This window comes from Lepidochelys olivacea (assembly GCF_965140295.1).
Source record: "Lepidochelys olivacea isolate rLepOli2 genome assembly, chromosome: 15".
NCBI lineage: Eukaryota > Metazoa > Chordata > Testudines > Cheloniidae > Lepidochelys > Lepidochelys olivacea.
This window is the reverse complement of record NC_140425.1, coordinates 31546165-31568095: the sequence shown is the minus strand read 5'-3', so window position 1 is coordinate 31568095 and position 21931 is coordinate 31546165. Positions and strand designations below refer to the sequence as shown.

Here is a 21931-nt window from a genome sequence, read left to right as displayed (position 1 = left end):
GGGTGTCTGCGGCGCTCCTCGTGACCGGCAGCCGGCGGGGCCGCAGGAGCACAGCGCAGGGCCAGCAGGCTGCGGCAAGGTAATGCCGTGCGCGGGAGCGGTGCCCCACGTTCAGAGGGATCTAAATAGATTTGCTTTGCTTTGCTTTCTCTCTCTCTCTTTTTTCCCAGATTTAAACTTCTCTCCAGGATAATGCAATAAAGACACGAAGCACCTAATTTTCATTGGGGGACAACAGACGCAATGGTATATTTACCCAGTCATACCATTATGAAATCCTACAATTAAGGCTTCAATCAGATAAATGCAATTACATAATACGATCTTATACGATATAATTAAAAACATCTGCAATCAAACCGAAGCCGATGGTACAGTAATCCTTAATCAGAAATTACCCACCAGCAGCTCCAGTCTGAAGGCGCAGTGCTGGCGTTCCCGCAGACCACGAGGAGACATTCAGTTGGGAAGCCGTGGGGCTGTATCCGGAGGGAAGAGACCAGGCAGGTTAATTCATAGAAATCAAACCAAAGCACCCGTTGCAGCCCAGACAAACGCAACCCCGGTGCATGCAAAGGAGCTGCCCCCACGCCAGATTCTGCTTTCGCTAGCACGGGTGTACACCTAGAATAACTCCGCTGAAATCAATGGAGTCCCTCAGAATTTCGACTGCAGAATGTGGCCCTTGTATTTCAACGGGCAGCGCGAACTGGGTCTACAAGCTGTAGCTACGGGGTGGACAGAGGCAGGACAATGATTGCTCTACAAACAGTTGCCCAGACTTTGCACCATCATGCACTTCATTGGCAACTAGCCAGGAGACCAAGGACCGGGGTTAATTTGCATCTTAATTTACCTTCATTACAAATAAATGCACCCGTCCAGAGCGTTGGCTGGGGTGCTGCTCTGCCTTCGTAGCTGGAGAAGAACTGCTCGTTGTTGGGAGTGGACACAATAAAACCCTGCTGTTGATCCGCTCTGTCTTGACCCTCCAGCTGCAGCAGGGACGGTAGGACTGTGTCAACTGTCTTCGACCCCGAGGCCACTTAACTGCCACCCCAGAAATTGGACTCATGAATCTTTTATTAGTCAAAAAAAAAAAAAGTCTCAAGTAATTCAAAGCAACCAAACCATCGAGTGCACAATGCTGCACTTCCTCCGGTCCATCCGAAAATTCAGCACCACACAGCCCAGGTTGACACCAGCCTATGCCCCAGTGAATGATACAGATCAGTAGGGGATCAGGACTTCCTTCGCTGGCAGGAGGCAGAGATGGAAGGAGCCATGCAAATGCAAGGGCCCTGCAGACTTTTCCAAAACATGGCCAGAAATCACGGAATCTGCATTAATGTCCTTACTTCAGAAAAGCCCAGAAAGGGCATGACTTAGAAACGCTTTGATGTGGGAGACTTCTGTTGCCTTCTGTAATGTCTTCTTCTGTGAGACAAAATGAAATGGGAAAGGTCCAAGACAGATGGATGCTCATCTGACCCATTCACTTATTAAACCGCCCGGTAAATACCGGTAAGAAGCTCTCCAGAATGAATGCGCTCTCTCTTTTCCTCTGAGGCAGAAAACAGAGAAGCTCAAGTTGCAGAGAGAACACTTGACAGGCACTGCAGAAAGATCTTGCAAAGCTCAGACGTAAAACCAGGGAACAACGTTAACAACAACCAACTACGTTGACTGAAAAACCAATGGGCGACGCACACTAATGCCTGTGCCCATTGTCGGAGCAGTCCCAAGAGGATCTCTGCTGGGGACGAGCCCTGTGGGCCCAAACCACATATCCCAGGACTGATCTGCCCGTGCTAAAACTGCCCAGAAACCAGGGGCAGATGAGGTCACACGCTCAGGGCTCTGACATGGCTCCCAAGAGCTTGCGCCGTGCCAGGGGTGAGGGCAGAGAGGGATCAGCCCAGCAGGGGTGGTCAGAGGTCTTGTCACAGCTGCCAAGGGTGGTAGGGAGAGCGTGCAGAGCAGCTGTGTATGCTGCACCTGGAGTAAGGGCTATGACCCAGTGCTGGTCAGCAGCCCTTAGCTGGTGAACGTCCGGAGAGCATGGCCATATCCCCCACATGCCCTTCTGGGCAGTGTGAGCCCAGCCTATGTAGGGCTAAAGCCTTTAGGGAGTGGAGGTGTTTGCAGGAGCACACCCTGGGCTCCTACAAAGCCCCATCCCTGCTCAGTTTAAGAGCAGTGCAGCAGGGAAAAGCCAGCCCCCTGACTAAGCCCCTCTGGAATGGAGCTCTTCTCTGACAGAGAGCCCAGAAAGGCAACCACCGCCCACCCCTCCCCAAGTCTCTGCATCCCCTGACCTTCCCAGCCAGCTACATGCGCTCTGTCCCACACAAATCCAAAATACGAATAAGACCCAGCACTTTGCATCTACTGATCTCAAAGCACATGACAGAGGAGGTCACGATCATTATCCCCATTTTATAGATGGGGAAACTGAGGCACAGAGGAGTAAAGTGACTTGCCCAAGGTCACCCAGCGGGCCAGTGGCAAAGCTGGCATAGGACCCAAGTCCCCAGAGTCCCAGTCCAGTGCTCCATCCACTAGGCCACATAGCTGGAAGGTGGCAGGAACATGACTGTCTTGGTTTGATGGCGGGGTCCTGCTCTGCAAGCCAATTTAGGCAGCATCTTGGCACACACGGGGCCCTGGTTACCTGGCTCCCCGTGCGAAGATGTTATTTATTTTAAAGAGTCCCAGTGGCAGCACAAGGTGGTGAATCCAGCCTCTGCTGGGCCGGCGCTTGGCATATCGGAAATGCTGTCTGTTAATGGAGGACTGTGTTTGCCCTAGCTGGAGCAGCAGAGTGACACGCCTGGAGGGCGTACATGTGAGGGGGCAGGATTGCTTAGCATACACGCTCCACTCTCTCCAGGGTCATCAAGACTCCATTTCCCAGTGCACACTGTCGGGAACCAGGAATCCTTCCGGCTCCACTCTGCTTCTTCACCAGGGCCTGGCAGGGAGTGATTAAGAATCAGTGCCCAGCCCCTGGCTCTGGGCCCAGACCCCTGCCAGCTGGTACCAAATGAAGATAAATGGGACGGATGGCACATTAGCATCCATTAATGCAACTCCCTCACCAGGGACTGGGTGGAGAAACTTCCTGACACTCTGGGCCAAGAAGCAGAGACGAAGCTCCACGCGCAGATGACTCTTCCAATAACGACGCTAGGAAAGCGGAGCGGGCCTGGCTGAGAACAGAGTCTCTGTGACCCAGAAGGGAGCGCTTTTGTTGGAGATGAATGGCAGGAGCAACTGGGCCTCTCCGAGAGCCAACCCAGGAATGGGATGGGAACCCTCTCACCTCCAAATCTAGCAGCGGGGCTCTGCCCCAGATGACTACAGTCCTTGCCATCTGACAGCCTGTAGCAAATGGATTGGGGGTGTCATGTGCTAGGCCCGAGTGGACAAGTGTCCATGTCGGAAAGTCACCAGCAGGCTCAGCAGAGAGGCCAAGGATTGAGCTTCCTGCTCGCCCTTACCTGTGGTCCTTCCAAGCCAGAGTGGGGCACATCAGCAGTACAGCAGTGGTGGAAGCTTGCTTTTGCTACTGTTACTGTGGAGAGGTGCAAGGACATCAACCTGAAGGGGGAGAGGAGCCAGAGATGCCTTCAATTCCATTAGGGACTTGGCCGTTGCCAACCTGTTATACTGGGAAGATGCTCCTGGTGACGGGTGGCAGTACAAAACCTAAGGCATAGGTAGATAGATAGAGGGGATGTCTGGATAGATAGATAGATGCATATGGTGAAACAGACACAGACCTTTAATTGGTGAGACGCTGGGACACAGACTCAGAAAGTTGCTCACCTTCCTCACTCCCTCCCCCACCCAAATGTGAGCAATGTAATTGTCATGCAAGCTCACCGGCTGTGGGCTGGCCCCTGGGAAAGATGGAGTGTCCTGCTGGTTTAGGGATGAATGGCGAGTGGCAGCCAGGTAGAAAAAGATGGCTATTGGCTCTGGGGAGTCCCAGCACATACATGGGAACTCGTTGAAAACACAGCAGAGAGCCCTGGCTTGCTGGCAACACGCTGGGGATCATTTCTGGTGCGATGCAGATTTTCCATTGCTCGTCCCTAACCTGGGCAACCTCAGCTCCGTGTCGCAGTAGGCGAGAGAGACTCTGGCCATTCATTTCAACGCTGTCTCCCTAACATGCCCCCTGTTGGTTGCACGTGGAGGTTCATCAGACAAATGAGTCCCTGAGCTATTCATAACCAATTTGGGGCAATTCTAATGGAGCATTGCAGGAGGGCACTGTCACAAGATCAGTGTCTCGGGCGTTTCAGATGAATGCCTCAGCTCTGCCTCTAGGTTTCTGGCTGATAAACTCCACGGCTTCGCCTTGGCATTCATCTTGCAGGGAGGCCATTACCGTGCAACACAGCGCAAGTGGGAGCAGTCACCAATACACAATTATACCGGCTATTACAGGGAGTAAAAGGTGGGGGGGGGGGGAGAAAGGGAGCACTAACCTGCCTTGGCAGAGGGCTAACCTTGACAAGAACAGGAATAGCAAAGGAGACTGCTGAAAACTTACCCAGACTTTGCAAATAGTTAAAGAGAGAGAGACAAAAAAGGAGGTCAGATTTGAAGCCAAGGCCAAGCTTGAAAGGATCCTTTTAATCATAAAAGTCCAGCAAACTTCTAAGAAATCTGCGTCTTGATCTGGTGCAATGTGCTACTGCAGCACCGACTTGATATTAAATATGAATACACTGGAGGGAACAAGGGCAGGGTGACCTACAAGGCCGTGCCTCATCTCCACAGCGGCGCTGTAATACAATCTCCTTCCTGTTCTAGGAGTGAAGGGCTCTTTCTGTTGCTCTGGCTGAGAAATTACTGCTCTGAAATAGCCTGTCCTCTTTCAAGTAAGTTGATTTCTGATTAGCTAAAGAGCAGAAACAGCCTGTTCTCTGTTTTCCTCAGTAGGCAGCTTGGCCATCACGGTGCTTACAGAAAGCACGTGTGACTCCGTATCAGGGCAGTGCTAATTATAGGTTGGCTACATGGCATCAATAAGTGTAAAGTAAGTGGGTGGTAAAGTAAGCTAGGACTCTGGGGTTCTGTTCCAGACTCTGCCACTTCTTACACCTACGTGCGACGTGTGCATTGCTTCCTCTCCAGTAGCATGGCTACTGCAGGATAAGTGCCAACTACTGCTACCACTGGATGGAGTTACTCCGTTAGTTCAAGCGGTAGAGCTCCATGCTCTGGTACTGAAGTTTCTGGGTTCAGCCTCCTTCTGATGACCCGTGAGTAAGTCTCTGGGCCTTGGTTCTTCCCCTTCGGTAAAATGGCCCCAGTCACATTGACCATATCAGACAGCTGTTGTGAGGAATAATGAGTGTTTGTAAAGTGCTTTGAGATCTTCTGTTAGAGAAGCTGTTCCGTTGTTAATCGCTAGGTATAATTATCATGGGGGGTTGAGCAGGCTGTCTGGTGCTGTCGACGACCCCATGTCCCTGTACTGAGGAGCAGTTGTTCTAATCAACAGCAGTCTCATCAGGAGAACAGGCCGCCATGGAAAGAGAATGTTCTCCCACTTTGCACTCGTTTGGGTGCATATGATATTGTAGCAAGAGACCGTTATCCTGGCACCAAAGCCACGTCTGCTGCCATCTCTTCATTAACATCATCATTAGGTATTGTTTTTGGAAGCTAAATCTAACGTCAGCGTCTCTGTATTATTCTGAGGGCAAGTAACACCTGTTCCTGTCTCAGGAGCTGAATAAATTGCACATTTTGCTGGCAGATGTGCACACAATGAGAAGAGAAGCTGATAAACAAAACTGCATTCAGGCGAGGTACAGAACTAATTGTTGGTTGTAAAAAAAAAAACAAACAAACTAAAAAAGGATTGCTCTTTTACCTTCACATTTTGAGTTTCCTCTGAGACTAACGACCCTCCTGCAGCTCCCAGAGAACAGGACTGGCTTCTTCGCTGGCTTCTTCACTGCATCCCACGTCTGCTCAGCCTTTAGACCCGGGCCTGGATTCTGATCTCATTTGCGCTGCTATAACTCCGTGGACGTCAATGGAACCGTGAAGGTTCACACTAGTGTAAATGGAGACAGAATCTGATCTGAGATCTCTACCTGGAAGAGTTTACAAATGACACAAACAACAAGGGCTGGGTTGCAATGGCAGCCTAGGACCTGCGTGGTGCTATTTAACCTGGCCATATGGCTTGTTACTGCCACACTTTTTGCTTTAGAGGTTCGGGGGTCTATGCCCTGGTGACTTCTTCCTTAACACTTCTTTGACTCTGAATCCTGATCTCGAGTCTTATTTTTTAAAGGCATTTGGCACTTGAATGAGAAATGTCTCCCTCACAGTTAGCTTCCTCCCTCGACCCTTCAGGGATTTTGAGTCTCAGCCCAATCGGCTTTGCAGCTGAGAGAGAATATCCTATGTGTCCCTGAGCAGCGCTGTAGCCTTGCGAGGAGCAGCTGGGACACAGAGTAACGGCATTACGTTCTCCACAAGGCCTAAAAAACGCAGGGCCAGATTCATTTCTGGTGCAGTTCCATGGCCGGCACCAGAGTTGTACTCTGAATGAATTTGCCCCACAGAAGTGCAGTGTCAGCCCCCAGATTGCCAGCCCCAGAAGTTCTGAAATCATGAGTCAGGCCCCCCCAGCATCATGAGATTAGCCTTAAAATCGTGAGTTTAAAAAAATGTTGAATTCTTATTTGCCTTATGGATTTTGAGCTTTTAGGACACACGTGAGTCACATTTTTCAGTTTTTATCTGCAACCGTGAGGGCTAGAAACTTACTTTTGGTTTAAAATGAAAGCTGAGACTCTCACTAAATCACTTGATTCCAGGAGCTGGTACTTAAAACAAAACATCAAATATCACAAGACTCACAATAAAATAACAAGAGTTGGCAACCCTGATGGTTAATTTAGACCCAAACCTTGAGTTTCTTTAACTAATGAAGAAGAGGGAATGGGGATGGTACTTAATGCAGAATCAGATCGACTATTTGCAATTTTAATTTTCGTCTAGTGAAAAAGCATTTTTAAAATTAAAGATCCCCCTGCAACCTTGGAAACCCCAACACAGGATGGGTAGATTTTCAAACAAGCTCAGCTCCTATTTAGATACAAAAATGAGTGGCCAGATTTTCCGAAGACCTGACATTGGAAATTTTGATCCATATCTAGGTGGTTACATGGGAGCTGAGCCCTTGTGAAAATCTGCCATGTGTTTTATGTGCAGGAGAACCGGGAAGCGAAACTGACTATAAACGTGAAGTGCAAATCAACATTCAGAGCCAAAAAGTTAGTGCACATGGTGAGAAGCGAATTTGATGTTCAGAAGGTCCATTTTAAACATCTAAGGGATCACACAGGGAAGGTGATTATTTTTTATGAGTAAGATTTTGATCTTGACGGTGTCCCTTTAAACTAACCTGCCAATAGAAGAAAGACAATGAAAAGAAAAAGCTCTTCCAGTGTAATCGGAACAAGAGAGGAAAACAACAAAGAATTGAGAACTGCCCTGATATTATTTGCAAAAGGAAAAAGGAGGACTTGTGGCACCTTAGAGACTAACAAATTTATCTGAGCATAAGCTTTCATGATAAAAGCTCATTTCAACTGAATGCATCCGATGAAGTGAGCTGTAGCTCATGAAAGCTTATGCTCCAATAAATTTGTCAGTCTCTAAGGTGCCACAAGTCCTCCTTTTCTTTTTGCGAATACAGACTAACACGGCTGCTACTCTGAAACCTGATATTATTTGTATGTCTCTCTTAGTTAGCCTGTCTCCCAAACAGGAGCCAGTAAGGATCTTTATCTTTTCCCTTAAAAATAGACATTGTGTGGATGAAAAGTCCCTGTTTATCTCAGATAAAAAGAAGCACAAATGCTATTTGAACCCTGTGCATGGAAAGAGCTTTTCTCTGCTAAGTCAAGACTTCCAAGAGGTCTTAACGAGGGATGGCTGCACCTTTCTCACACCGGCTTGCTGCTGGTGGGGCACTTCCTTTTGAATCCCTTGCACAAAAAGTGTGAGCTCTTATCAAATGAGGCTTCCATTTGCTGAAGCAAGAAGCAAAGTGGAGAACAGCCAGAGAAGAGCAACAAAAACAATTAAGGGCCTGGTGGGACTGATTTAGGATGAGTGAGTGCGAAACCCCAAATAACCTGGATTTTAGTGCTCAGGACTCAAACGAAGTCCATGGGACACCCTTGGTACCCCTGAAAATCAGATCCATAGTGTGCCAAATGCACCCACAGTCTAACACAACGGACTTCTTGATTGTACATGATCCATAATGGATAGCTAGGCTAAGCAATATCAAAGTGGGTAAATACATGATAACCATAGACAAATATCCGAAGGGCGTAGCACACCAAGGAGGGAGGAGAAGTATTCAGGATGGACAAAGGGGACCTGACTAGGAGACATGGGGAGAAAGTGAGAAAAGGAAATTTTAGATTAACTATCAAGGGGGAGGGGGGAATTCCTTAGTAGTCAGATTTGTTGGGCTGTGGAATAGACTTCCAAGGGAAGTGGTTGGGGAGTCATTTAAAACGGATATCGGCAAAGCATGAGCGAAAGTCCTGTAAGGAACGATGGTGCACTGGGATACAAACTAGATAGGCCCCTCATAGGCCTTTCCTGTCTATAATTTCTATGACGCCCACAGTGTGTGTTTAATCTAACCTGCTGGTCTTGCTGTTTGTAACCTGAACACACCATGCAACCGGAGCCCTCCCAGCCGGTGCTCAATTAGCAAGGTTTTTCTGCCCAATCTGAAGGACAAGGTCTAATCTCTAAGACACCACCAGCCTCTGTCTATTTAAACCAGGGCTCATTCTCCTTTCATGGCTGAATGTTATTACTGCTAATTAAAAAAAGGAGAGGGGGAGAGAGAGAGAGAGAGAGAGAGAGAGAGAGAGAGAGAAGGAGAAAGAGCATTATAGTTGTTCTTGTCTAATTGCAACATTAGGGACATTATACTTCACACCTCCTCGGAGCAGTTGTCAAACTACTATATAATGTTCTCCTCTCGTGTTCACATCATCGCCGGAGTGGTAACAGGAGATTTCCATTATATAATCAGCCACCATCAAAATTCTCAGGCTGGCTACAAGAAGAGCAACGATATGGATGGGTTGCGTCTTACGGAGCCTGCAGCAAGGGAGGGGCATGGGCGTATTGTGTATTAGTCAGTGATGCAGAAGTACGTGTATCTCTCTGTTTTATGGTTGCTCTTTCTGACTTGCCCCAGTCCCCTGCAATGCCTGCTTCCTGTATTCATAGGGCATGGGAAAGCCTCCAAACCCAGCCCAGTGGCCCATCGCAGAGGCCATGCCAACTGTCCCACATGCCTCTGCCCCATGCAATCCTGGCACAATCTAAGTGGCAAAAATGGGGGTTGCTTGACAAAAAATGGGGGACCCCTGGCAAAAATGGGGGTTGCTTGGGTTTTGCAAAATCAACTCCAAACCCAGGACTGCTGGCTCAGCTCCAGCCCCCACTGTGTCTCAGACCCACCCACAGGTCAGCTGGGTGGAAAAGTGGGCACATAAATGACTCCTCTCTAGGCTTCTCTTACCCTACACTGATTTCATTCCCAAAGAGAGGCTCCCTTTTGTGGTAGGAGTGTGGGGCCAAATCCTGCAAAGTGAGATCCTGTAACCCACCTAAAATCAGACTGGACCCTCACCACGGCCCAGAGCTCAGATGTGCTTTGAGGGTCAGGGAAGCTAAGTTGCTCCTTGTGGCTCTGCACATCTTGGCTTCGTCTAGAAGCAGAAGAGCTGAAATGGGGCAGATGAGGGTCTACTCCCAGGGTCTCCAATTTGGCCAGGACCAAGAAGGATTGGAGATCTCTTGGAGAGAAAGCCTGAACCCTGCTCTTGGGATTTCCAGCCCTAAACAAGCCTTAGAGAAGCACCCATCGTATTCATCTGACTCAAATGCTCCGAGTGAAGGTGGCCCTGAGGAGCACAGTCCACACCTGGAACTGGATCCAAACAAACTTACCCTAAATTTGGACCTGGGGGGAGGAGAAGGTTTGGATTCTGCCCAGTTGTAAGGTCCCCCCTTCCTATCCCAGATGGGGGCGGTGAAGTTTCATTTGTCACAGTTTGTGAGGTGCTTTGGAGTCTCTGGAGGAAAGCGCTATAGCAATGCAAAGGACAGGCTGGTCCTGACTCCAATTCCAAAGGCAAAACTCCCATTGACTTCAATGGAAGCAGGCTTGGGCCCAATATCATTAGCCCACTGCTAATTTGCTGCATGCAAGCTCCAGCTGCCATGGTTACAGAGTCAATGACTCCAGGGCCTCCTGGTCTGCAGCAGCCAGAGGTGGCTCTGAAGGGCCTGCTTTGGCCCCCACTGTTGTCACAATGGCCAAGGGTCACTCCAGGCTCGGCCCAAGGCTCTAGCCCACACTAAGTGATTTCACAGCACCACACCTGCGTAGGAAAGCCCTGCCCGGCCTGAGGCTGGAAAATTCATCAGCCACGTCCATCCACAGCATGCTCTGTACCCAGGACTCCCAAATCCTGTGTCGCAGCAGGCCCAATCCAGTTCTCACTGGCTTGCGTGGGACCTGGCTCGGGACCTTAGATCCTGGTGAGTGGCGAGCTGCCAGCTAGCACTGTCCAGCCTCATCACCACCTGGGCAACACCCCAGTTCCCTTGGAGCAGGCAAGGACAGGACATACCTGGCTTTGGGGCTAGTCACACATGTGCTATAAGCTTCCTGATGGCAAGTTCTGGCCAGAACGCAGGCACAGATGCCTATGCAGATATGGACTGCCTGGCACACCCAGTGCACAGAAAAGAAGTCCTTTCCCTGAGGCCAGAAGGTCATTTATCATTAATTCTTACTTTGCACCTCCAACTGTTCCAAGCACTTTGCAACAACCCTCTCTGCACCCTTGTGAGTGAGGCAGGTGCATATTATTAGACCCATTTTACAGAAGAGGAAAGTAAGGTACAGAGACTTTCCCATGGCATTTCATTGAGATAGCCGGGACCAGAACTCAGGAGGGGCCTGACACTCTGTTGCCTGTTCTAACCTCTGGAGAACATTCGCTCCAGATGGTCCCGCTGGAGACAGGAGCTGGGTCTGGCAGAACCAGCTTGCCAAGGGACGGGATGGCTCCTCCAGCACGTGGAGGACTTTAAACAAAGACAGGCTGTTTAAAAATCAGGCTCTAGTTCAGCCACAAGTTAATGCAGGAATTGCTGGATGTCGTTCTACACCTCATGCTATGCAGACAAACAGCCTAGATGATCATATTGGTCCCTTCTGACCTTAAAAATCCATGGATCGTAGGGGTACAAAATCCTGATCCGCTGTGAGATTGTGAGGAAATGGGATATGAGAGGGAGCAGTAGTGGGGTCCCATGGTGCCCATTTCAGGGATCAGGTGCTAGAAACGGATCCAAAAGAGAGTCCTGCTGGCACAGTGCAGCCCGTCCACCGGTGTCTTTGCTCCTGTCAGTAGCCCAGTTCGCTCCCTGCACGACCCCGGCGGGTGAAGCAGCGGCCGGGGATCAGGTGCGGAGTCACTGACGCATTAGCACATTAGTGCATTTATCTAGCAAGCCGCTGATCACGCGCCATCCGTGTAAAAATAAATCCAAGAGAGCATGTGACCTGCACTGCTGGGGGCCCGGCTCCCGTCTGTGTGCATAGGGAAGGAAGGCGGCTCTCTCAGGGCCCACAATTTCTGCGGAGTGAGGTCAGCTCCCCTCTTCATGCATGGGGAAGGAAGGGGGCTCTCCTCAGATGACAAATCTCTTCAGCTCTGCCACATTGTTTTGCCTTTACAAGGAGACAAAAAGTAACCATGCTGTGCTCTGAGTTTGACGGGTGTTTCCTCTCGCCAAAGCCCTTCTGGTGCAATAAACCCTTTCTGAAGCGAGACGTAACTTCAATATTTTATGGGGCTGCATATTTGAAACTTCCCTTGTCCATGTAAATGTATTTTTTTTTCTATAATAACCTGGTTACCGGAATAGCTCATCAAAGGCACATTCCAGGAAACTCCAGTGTCCCAGGGATGTTTCCCTACCGGCCTCCTGGGACGTTCACTGTTCAGGATCCCACCTACACTTGCTGGATTGTAAACATTTCAATATTATTTCTGGTTTAACTCTCTTTTTTGTTTGTTTCTTTTAAACAGATGTTAGCTGCCTTCCATGCCCGACCTCCCTGTGCCCTGAATAGCAGGGGCTGGAGAGGAGAGATGATGGTATTTCCTAGGTGCTGGAAATCAGGTCTGGTTTGCTGGTCTGCGCCTGGGTGGTTTTAAAGTTGATCGTGAATTAGTTAAGAGGATTTTAATTTTAAAAGACGACTGGACGGCGCACAAGAGGACGTACTGCAGGGAGCAAGTCGGCAGTGTCTGGGGACTGACTGGCCTAATTAGATCTTTCCTAGCTCTGATTTCTCTGACTCTCTGCACACTGTGGTAAGAGGAGATGATTCCTGAAATTGCCCCCACTAGTGAATATCCTGAACGGTGCGATTCAGGAAGGACCGGCACTTTGCCGTGTAGGGTCTGATTCCACACACCTTATGCCGAGCGGCACATTCTACGGGGTTACACCCACTGAACTTTGTCAGACTAGGGTGAGGAAGGGCTTTAAATATCCAATGTGCTTGTGATATGGGAGGGTGTGTTATCCAGTGGGTAGAGCAGAGGAACAGGAAGTTCGGACTCTTGGGTTCCAAGCCCAGGTCAGGGAGGGGAAATCTAGTGGGTTTCCAGCTCTCCCATGGTCTCACTGCAGGATCTTTGACAAGTCACTTAACCTCTCTGTGCATCAGTCTCTTCCCTGGTCCAACAGGGATAACAATACTCACCTGCCAGCCACACCCCTCTCCTCCCCGGAGACTCCATACGGCAGCACTCAGAGGGGAAACCAAGGGCCAGCTGTGTCCGTTGGGAGCCTGATCAGGAAATGGCAGAGCTGGGCAGTGCCCCAGACTGGCTGCCCGTACTGCAGAAGGGGCCAAGGCACAGAATTCCCTCCTTCCCCCTTCTGCCCATGCAGGACCAGCCTCCCCGGCCGGGTGGAGGAAGGCCTGGGGGCTTGCAGCTGTTCCCCCCCCAAGCCAGCCTGGAAGCACGAGGCACTGACTTACGGCCTGAGGGGAGCCTGAGCAATGTGGCACCAGAGCTCCCTGATGCTTTCTAATCCGCCACACTTGGTCTGGCGCGGGGAAAACAGAGTGGCTCAGGAAAAGGCAAGGACACACATGGCAGCGTGCCCGCGCTGGCTGTCACTTGTCTTGGGAGACGCATGTCAGGCCAGGGCCCAGGCGTGGCGTAATCGGAGCCCAGCATGCCCTCTGGTCACACACAAGACGCCCCTCCCGGGCAGAGTTCCCCCGTGTGCCTAGTCGCAGCACAACGGCACAGCGTCCTCCGGCCCCTTGGGCTGCTATTGCTCACAGATTGCTGGCAAGGACCTGCCCTGGGAGAACAGGAGGGCAGGGGCCAGTCCACGGAGACAGAAACTCTCACACCGCCTTTGACTCAATAATTACCTGACGCTCCTGTCTCTAGGCTACAACACCCGGCCCCCCCCTCCCTCCCTCCCCTCCACTCCCCGGCATCACACTAGCCATTAGCAGCTGCCATATTCTGAGTCCTTATTAACATCTACTTCCCTCCTGCTCCCAAGCCCAGCCCCACCAGAACAGCAAGGAGCTCCGGTCGATAGGCGATTAATAACTGGCCTATATGGGCGATCCAGCTAATGATCCCAGAAAGAGTGCGTTAGACAAACAAACACATCATTAACCTTGCAACACGTGGGCTCCTGTCGAGCACTGTGGAACACCGTAGCCACTTTCCCCAAGAAGCACCCAATACTGCCTATGGGTGGGGGGGGGTCCTCCTGGGCTGACACCCGCCAACAGACCGCTGCGGGGCCCGCAGCAAACAGACCGGCAAATCCACTGGCTGGAAGCAGAAGACACCAGAACTCCCCCCGCGGTGACACAGACAGAGCAATGGCTTTCCAGCCTAGCATCTCACGTGCTGACTGGTTCCCGCCCACGCTCTGCCAGTCTAGCTGCCCAGCCAGGGCTGGGGCTGGCCCCCGCTCACTGGCGGGCAATGGACGCTCAGAGGGGAAGAGGCTTCCCAAGAGGGAGACAGAGTCTGCAATAGAAGCCAGGCCTCCCTGTGCTCCAGCAGGACTGCCAGGTGTTGGGCTGGGGGCAGGGATCACTGGCTGACGGTTAAGGGCCTGTGTTATGCAGGGCAAATAATGATCATCAGGGCAAAATGCCCATTGACTTCAATGTGGCCAGGATTTCACCCTGAGATTACCAATCCTGGCTTGCAGTCTCCTGCTCTCCCCACTAGCCAGCACTGCCTCCATCTGCGAGACTGGTACCTGTTGGACAGGGGCTGACCTTTCAGTCGGGGTATTCTTCTCCTGGGAGCGTCTCTAGCTCCAGGGACCTGGGAGCTGTCAGACGCAGGGGCACACGCGGGCGCTTTCTGGGCCGTGGCGCTTTCTACGCTCTCAATGCGCCTGGTTTTGCAAGTGACAGATTTTAGAGGTGCACAGATGCCGGGGTGTGATTTGCACATGGCCTGGTTACTTCAAGAGGCGGGTTGGGGGCCGTTCGCCAGGGACGGGGTTCCTGCTGCAGGAAGCTCAGGTGTTGGGCCTGCATCCTTCGTGGGATCAGATGGCAGCAGGAGCAGGGGGACTGAGCGTGGGCTGCGGGGTGGCAGCAGGGGTTGTAAGGAACCCAGGGCCCCAGCCCAGAAGGAACCCAGCGGCACCAGAGGCAGCTAAGCCTGAGACCCCAGAAACCTGGCACCTAACGGATTAATGAGCGGCCAGGAAATGAGAAGCGAAGCCCTTTCTTCCCCTTAATTGCAGTAATAGAAGCCAGAGAGAAAGGTCGTGGACCTGACTCCGGCACCTAGCCAAGCTAATTAGCTCCAAACCTGGCCAGAGTGCGCAAAGCTGCTGCTAATTCTGCTGGATGCTGCAAGCAAAGGACTCAGAACTTCCTCAGATCACCTGTCTGCCCCCAACTGTCCCCTCCTCCCCTAGCTGTCCCCTGCCCTGTCCCCACATCCCTCCTCTCCAGCATCAGTCACCTCTGCCCCCCTCCTTCCCGAGAGCAACTTCCCCTCTACTCCATCCCCACTCCCTGTTGTGGAGAGAGGGAGGCAGAAGCCTAATGGACCAGTTTTCTCCCTCCCAAAAACTAGTTGGTCAACCGGAATCACCTCCCAGGTGTCCCCAACCCCACTGCCCCCAGCACCTCACTCTGAAGAGCTGAACAATTCCCCTAGCCTGCGAGAGAGCCCTGAGTCACACCCTAGCAGCCACTGTCTGGGGACACAGACCCACTTCCCTTCTCCCCCTGTGCTGGATGGGAGCCAGCTCCGATTCTAGAAACTCATGGCCAACTGGCCTGGGCGAAGCCTGTGCCACCCCCAAGGGGCACGGGGCTGGGCAGCTGCCGGGAAGCAGTATGTCCACGGAGCAGCCGGTGAACAGCCATGGGATCAGCCTGACGTGCAGGGTGTTCCCTTGGTATGTGCTCATACTGCCGCCAGGGGGGACACAGACCCGACACTCTCCACCCAACACCCATAGACCTGATACACCCCACTTAGCACCCACAGACCTGGCCAATCCCACCCAGCACCCACAGACCCGACACACCCCGCCCAGCACCCACAGACCCGGCCAATCCCACCCAGCACCCACAGACCCAACACACCCCACTTAGCACCCACAGACCCGGCCAATCCCACCCAGCACTCACAGACCCGACACACCCCGCCCAGCACCCAAAGACCCGGCCAATCCCACCCAGCACCCACAGACCCGGCACACCCTGCCCAGCACCCAAAGACCAACCTACACCCCCCAACACACCCTGCCCAACACCCACAGACCAACCTACACCCCCCAACACACCCCACCCAACACCTGCAGACCTGACACATCTGCCCAGCACCCACAGATCCGGCACACCCAACCCAACACCAACAGACCTGGCACACTCCACCCAACACCCCCAGACCAACCCACACCCTACCCGACACCCAGAGGTCTGACACACCCCGTCCAGCACCCACAGACCCAGGACACCCCCACACAGCGCACACAGCCCAATGCACCCTGCCCAGCAACCCCATGGACATGCACATCAAACACACAGACATGAAAAACAAAGGCGCGTGCCCTCAGGCAATACCGAAGCACGCAGATCCCCAGATGGTGTGATTTTCAGAAGTGCACAGGAGTTGTGCTCAGCCCCTCTGAAAAGCCAGCCAACAGCGCACCCCCACGTAAATGGACACCCAGCAGCCCACACCCTAATGCACAGCTGCTCACACACAGTGCAAAGGCATAGGAAATTGGCCAGCTGCTGCTGAGGGATTCCTCCATGGCTGGGGTGAGCCACTACATGGAGGAGCAGCCGCAGAACTGCCCCGCTCCCCGCAGAACAAAAGGGGGTTTTCAAATTTCACTTTCAGCTTCGAGAATCTAAGCAAGCAAAATCCCTGCGCGCCCAGTGGCAAACGGCCTTGTACGAGCCAGTGTAGGCAGGGTGAGGACAATGCCTGATGCCAGCCCCTCCTCTGATGCCCTGTTCCGCCCCGCGCTGTATGAATCATCCTTCCACGGCTGCAGCTTCAACAAGCCCTGTGTTTATCTCGCAACAATAGTGACACTTGCAAGGTCAGCACTGAAATGAGAAAGTTCCCTTCCCTGAAACAAACAGGAAAGAATTGATCTGCTCCTTCCACATTAATTGCGTCTTCCAGGCTGTCTCCCCCCATGTAACGGAATCGCCTTGGCAAGAGAATCCACGTTAAACCACTGGCTGGTTGGCTGGGAAAAGGCCCTTTAAGTCATCTATTTAAATCCAGCCCAGACAGGGGCTGACTGACAGTTCTCACCAGCTTCTCAGTGGCTGCCTCGCTGATGGGTCTCCGCCTGGTTTTTAGTGGACAGGTGTGTCCTTATTTTCAGACCCATCAACGCAACTGGTCTCCAGAGCTCTAGAGCTGATTGGGTGGTGGAGATTACTCTCCCCTCCTGCCCTCGCAGTTCAGGCTTGGAGCATATTGGCAGGACAGGTGGAAGAGAAGACTTTGATCTGAAGGACCATCACCAAAAGCATGAGAAACACCCACTGAATTCTGCCACAGTTTATCTGAACTCCCAGGCCTCCTGCTGGGGCCTCTCCACTGTAGGCAGATTTATCCTAACTCATCTTGGATAATAATAAGAAGGTGAAATGACGGAGCAAAGCCCCAGAGTTCAAACCCAGGCACCATGTTATTTTCTGCTCTGGATCTTGAATATATGGAGCAATGGAGAAAATACCTTGTGCAAAGACTTGAGGTTTTTATCTGCCTTCCCCTTCCTTAGAATAATATACATGGCAACATCTAAATGCACCTATCAGAGAAAATAAACAGTCTGTTATTACAGCAAAGAAAACCTTTCAAAGCCGAAATATCAGCCGGCTATTACTGTGCAGCATAGCGGGCAGCCAGGCCTAGCAGAGCCACTAACGTAGTTTATGTCTGGAGCTGTCAGATACATTTAGGAGAAGATGCATAGAGAAGAAAAGAGCGTGGCTTTTACTCTGACCTCTCCCGACCTTTCCCACTCCTTGACCTTTTCCGTGTCTCTCTCCGAAATGCCATGGAGCTCCTCGTGCTGTCGGATTAAATGTCACGAAAGGTGCAGGGCGCAGCTCCAGCGGCTCGGCCCAGCCTGGCTCACTAGGTGCTCTTGGGGAAGGTTTCAGGAGCTCTCTGCGCTCCTTCCCACTGGGCCGGTCGCACTGAGGGGTCGAGGGAATGAATAGCGCTATTGTTATGGCCTGTTCCATGCAGGCTCGCCGAATGCTCTGAAAGCCCCATGCTACAGAGGGGAAGCGATTCGCCCATAGTCATCCAGACCAGTCACGGAGGTGGGAATTACTATTTCTATTTGTTATTTGTATTAGCATAGCCTGGGCCACCGTCACGGACCCCACTGTGCTAGGCCCTGTACACACAGAACAAAGAGTCCCTGACCCTAAAGAGCTTCCAGTGTCAGTGCGAGACAAGAGAGAGCAGTGGCCACCGACAGAGATCAGCGACAGGAGCACTGGGAAAGGTGAGAATGGGAGCCATCCATGTCCCTGTGCCTTATCCACAAGCCTGTCCTTCCTGCTGCACAAGGAAGACACGTGGGGACAGAGGAGGAGCGAGGGGAAAGGAGCAAGGAGCAGGAGAGTAGATAAATGGAGGTGAGAAGGAGTGAGGATAGAAGGCTGGTTCGGGGGAAGAGGGGTGGCAATTAGAGAAATTCCCAGGACTCCTGGGTTCTCAGGGAGTGCTCCCATGTGTAAGAGAGTGGGGTATTATGACACTGAGTGCCTGAACCAGCACTGAGTTCTCACTGCTCTCACGCCCTGCCCAGCACCCACAGACCCGACATGCCCTGCCAGCGTTGTGGGATGGCAGAGGAGTTGTGGGGTCTCAGGAACAGGGCTCAGAGACCCTGGGGAGAGCAGCGCTGGGGGAACGCGAAGGGCCATCACTCTCTGAGCACCGGAGGGCCCGCGAGGAAGCCGTGCAGGGGCAGGAGGCAACTCGAGGGAGCAGCTCCCTCCCTGAGCCCTGGAATTGAAGGCGCTGATGAAACATCGCTCCCAGGGAGACAGCTCTTCCGTCCAACTCTCCGGGCCCGGGCTCCAGGGGAGGCAGGAACAGCAGCCCTCGGATCTCATCACCTCGCCGCTGCACGAGAGCCAGATGCGGGGGGTCTAGGGGGCATTATCTTTGCTCGGCTGACTGTAAACGTTTCGGCGGAATTGACTGTGTATTCAGGCACTTTCAAACACAAGTAATCTTCATCTGGGAGACGGAAAGTGAAATATGTTATTGCGGCCGCAGTAAATTACCCGTGCCAGCCCTCGCATATAAAACATTACAGTTGCTGGCCAGTGCACTTACTTACCCTTGCTGTCTACCTCCCTCAATAAATTACAAAACAAATGGCTGCTGGTCACCCCGAGGCAGTGCTGAGGCCGGGCAGAATTGCTCAGGGTTAGTGCAGGAACCTGCGGGTTTATTTACTGCAGGGCGGCACTCAGCCTGCCGGACGGCTCCGTAGGAGAGGTCTGCATAAGGGCTTGGGAGCGCCTGGGGAGCGCTATTACAAGGCAGAAGGCTGGGAATGGGGATCTGGGGTATCTCACCTCTAGGTCACTAGCTCAAACCCCAGGCAGGGTACAGGGAGGGAATAACCCTGCAGCTCTAGGCCGCTCTGGGGGGCTCCCCATTTACTGTGACCCAAGAGGAAAGCTGCAAGTGGGACGATATCTGACTCCCAGCCTCTGCAAACTCCCCCTGAGCTCTGGGAGCTGGGTGGGTGGCCTTTACGTAAGGCTATCGCTGCTGGCAAGATGCTGCCTTATTAATTAGCCCATTACTCATTATGAAAATTGGCTCATGGCATTTACATACCCGATCACACCACTGGTTTATACAGCCTCATATCCAGCCATACCAGCTCACACCTGTGTCATACGAGATCAGACTACTGGTCCATATGGCTCACTATCACCCCTCCTCCCATACCTTATCAGATCATAGGTCCATCTAGTCTGATACCCTGCCTCTTGCCATACAAGCTCAAACCACTGCTCCATACAGCCTGGCTGTCTCCTTAGCTCAGACGACTGAGTCATCAAGTATGGAGTCGTCTGGTAGTGGAAAACACCCAGTGTTTTAGACACAGATGGAAACAGCCCCACAATGCACCTAGCCAATTGCACAGTCTTATACCGAGTCAGATGAACCTTCCAAAATGTCTTAAACTGGAGAAAACAGTCCCAGGAAAAACGTCCTTTGAAACCTTGCTCTCCCAGCACAGGATACAAACATTTCCAATTTGCTTTTTGTGCATGTTTGTTTAATATCTAAACTGATCCTTTTCGTGCACTGGGTCCAGAAAAGCTAATGAGCTGTTATAATGGATGGGATTCAGTCAGCTGAAAACTGCGACAGGAAGCCAGGAGGAGAACAAACAACTACGTCTAATGTTTTTTTCAGGGAAGGCCGTTCGAAAAAAATAAATAAATACATTCCTGCAACTTTAACAATCATTGTGTTGGATTTGGGAGATGTTATTCCTAGTGACAGACAAGGGCAATTATCTGCTATCCGCCAGCAGTTTTAGCCTAATTTCATTACTGCTGTGCAATTCTTCCTGAGCCGCTAGTCTATCAATGTCTCACAGAAAGGATTAGCCGGCACTTTCTTCATCTTCAAATGAATTTTAGCTGTCATGCCCTTGATGAATAGAACAGGGAGGACTACTAACCTAGGTGAGGAAGCATGTCTGCCTGGCTGCCCGGGAATCTAGGCAAAAGCAAATAAAACACCAAAGCAGCTGGGGGACACAGGATGCCCCTGCCTCATAGGTGCCCAGAATGGAGCTCTTATCCGCAGCTGCCCACGCTGAATAGAACACGCCAGGAGATACTGAAGTATCTATTCCCTATGGTGTACATGTCTCATACATCTCTCTCCATCAGTCTATGCACACACACTATATGCAGGGGTGTGCATGTATATTCCTCGAAAATCCACATGCATATATACAATCTATATTGTACGCACACACGTCAGCCTTGCAAAACCGTCACGAAAAGTCACCAGCCCATGCACATGTGCTTACCCACCCATACCACCACGACCATGAAAAATTAAGATGTTATTGTACTTGTCTGTCAACAGACCCGACCCAGTCAGGTGGGCAAACAGCATTCTGCAGGGCTTATCTGTGCGTGTGCATTGGGAACATTACTTGATGCTCAAAGGAGGAGATTTTCAGAGACAGAAATGGCTCCTAACACCCACTGATTTATGTCACATAAATTACATACATATTAGGTTTCATTTTCTTATTTCCAATTTTGTCTCTGGAGACAGGGAGGAAAAGGGAGACAGGAGCAATCTGAGCATTAGGCTAGGGGTGCTAATCCCAGCTCTGACACTGACTTGCTGTGTGAGCTGTAGGCAATTCACTTAATGTCCTTGTGCCTCAGTTTCCCCTATTGTAAAGCAGGGATAATATTATTTACCTACCACACATGGGAGTGTTGAGGCTTCTTTAGTTAATGCTGGTTTGAGGCGTGGATGAACAGTACATAGTCTATTCTTCAGAGACCACATTTAGGAATTGGGCACAATCTCTCTAAGCTGGTGTATCTGCGGTAGCCTGCTCATGGCTTCTCCGATGGATTAAAATGACAGCATCTATAATATGATGAAACAATGAGCAAACCATCTCTCTCCTCTCCAGGAGATGTTTATCTGTCAATCTAGGCCACTTCGGAATACATTAAAGCAATTGAAACTTCAAAGCTGAAACCAAAAGACGTTGCCTAGATCGACGTTTGGGCGACATCATGGCAGGAGGACCTGACATGCCACCTCCAGATGGAAGAGTCTCAAGGGACTGGCCCGCTGCAGCTACACTGGCCCCTGGCTCACACCGGGGAACCTATTAGACAACGTATCAAATAATGTGAGGTTCAAGATGATTTTGCCCTCACTGCAGGGAGACAGGGTTGTGTCACACACAAGTTGGCTATTAACTCTAGGTGGGGCAGGCACCCCTTGCTCAGAGCCGTGCTCAGAGCTAAGAACACCACGAGGGTTACCGTGCTTTTGAACACGACAAGTTTTCCCAGGGTTGACATAGGCACAATGGCCACATGTTCATGGGGACTGGCTTCTGCACATCCTCAGTGGTGCAGCCAGTCCCTGCTCACTCACCTTCCGCACCTGAGCGGCCCGATTCTGGTCTTGGTTACACCACAGTAAAACAGATGAAACCCTGTTGGCGTGGTGTATGACCGGTGTTA

At 51.4% G+C, this 21931-nt stretch overlaps 1 long non-coding RNA gene across 1 annotated transcript in view; it reads right to left on the bottom strand.

Moving 5' to 3' along the window:
* Positions 1-326: 326 nt before the first annotated feature.
* Positions 327-21931, bottom strand: part of LOC311531467 — a 28367-nt gene continuing 6762 nt past the window's right edge. Inside the window, exons 2-4 of the long non-coding RNA XR_014714224.1 lie at positions 5897-6082; positions 3504-3603; positions 327-1564 (exon numbers count right to left, since the gene is read on the bottom strand). This is a non-coding gene — a long non-coding RNA (uncharacterized lncRNA). The remainder of the gene's footprint in view (positions 1565-3503; positions 3604-5896; positions 6083-21931) is intronic.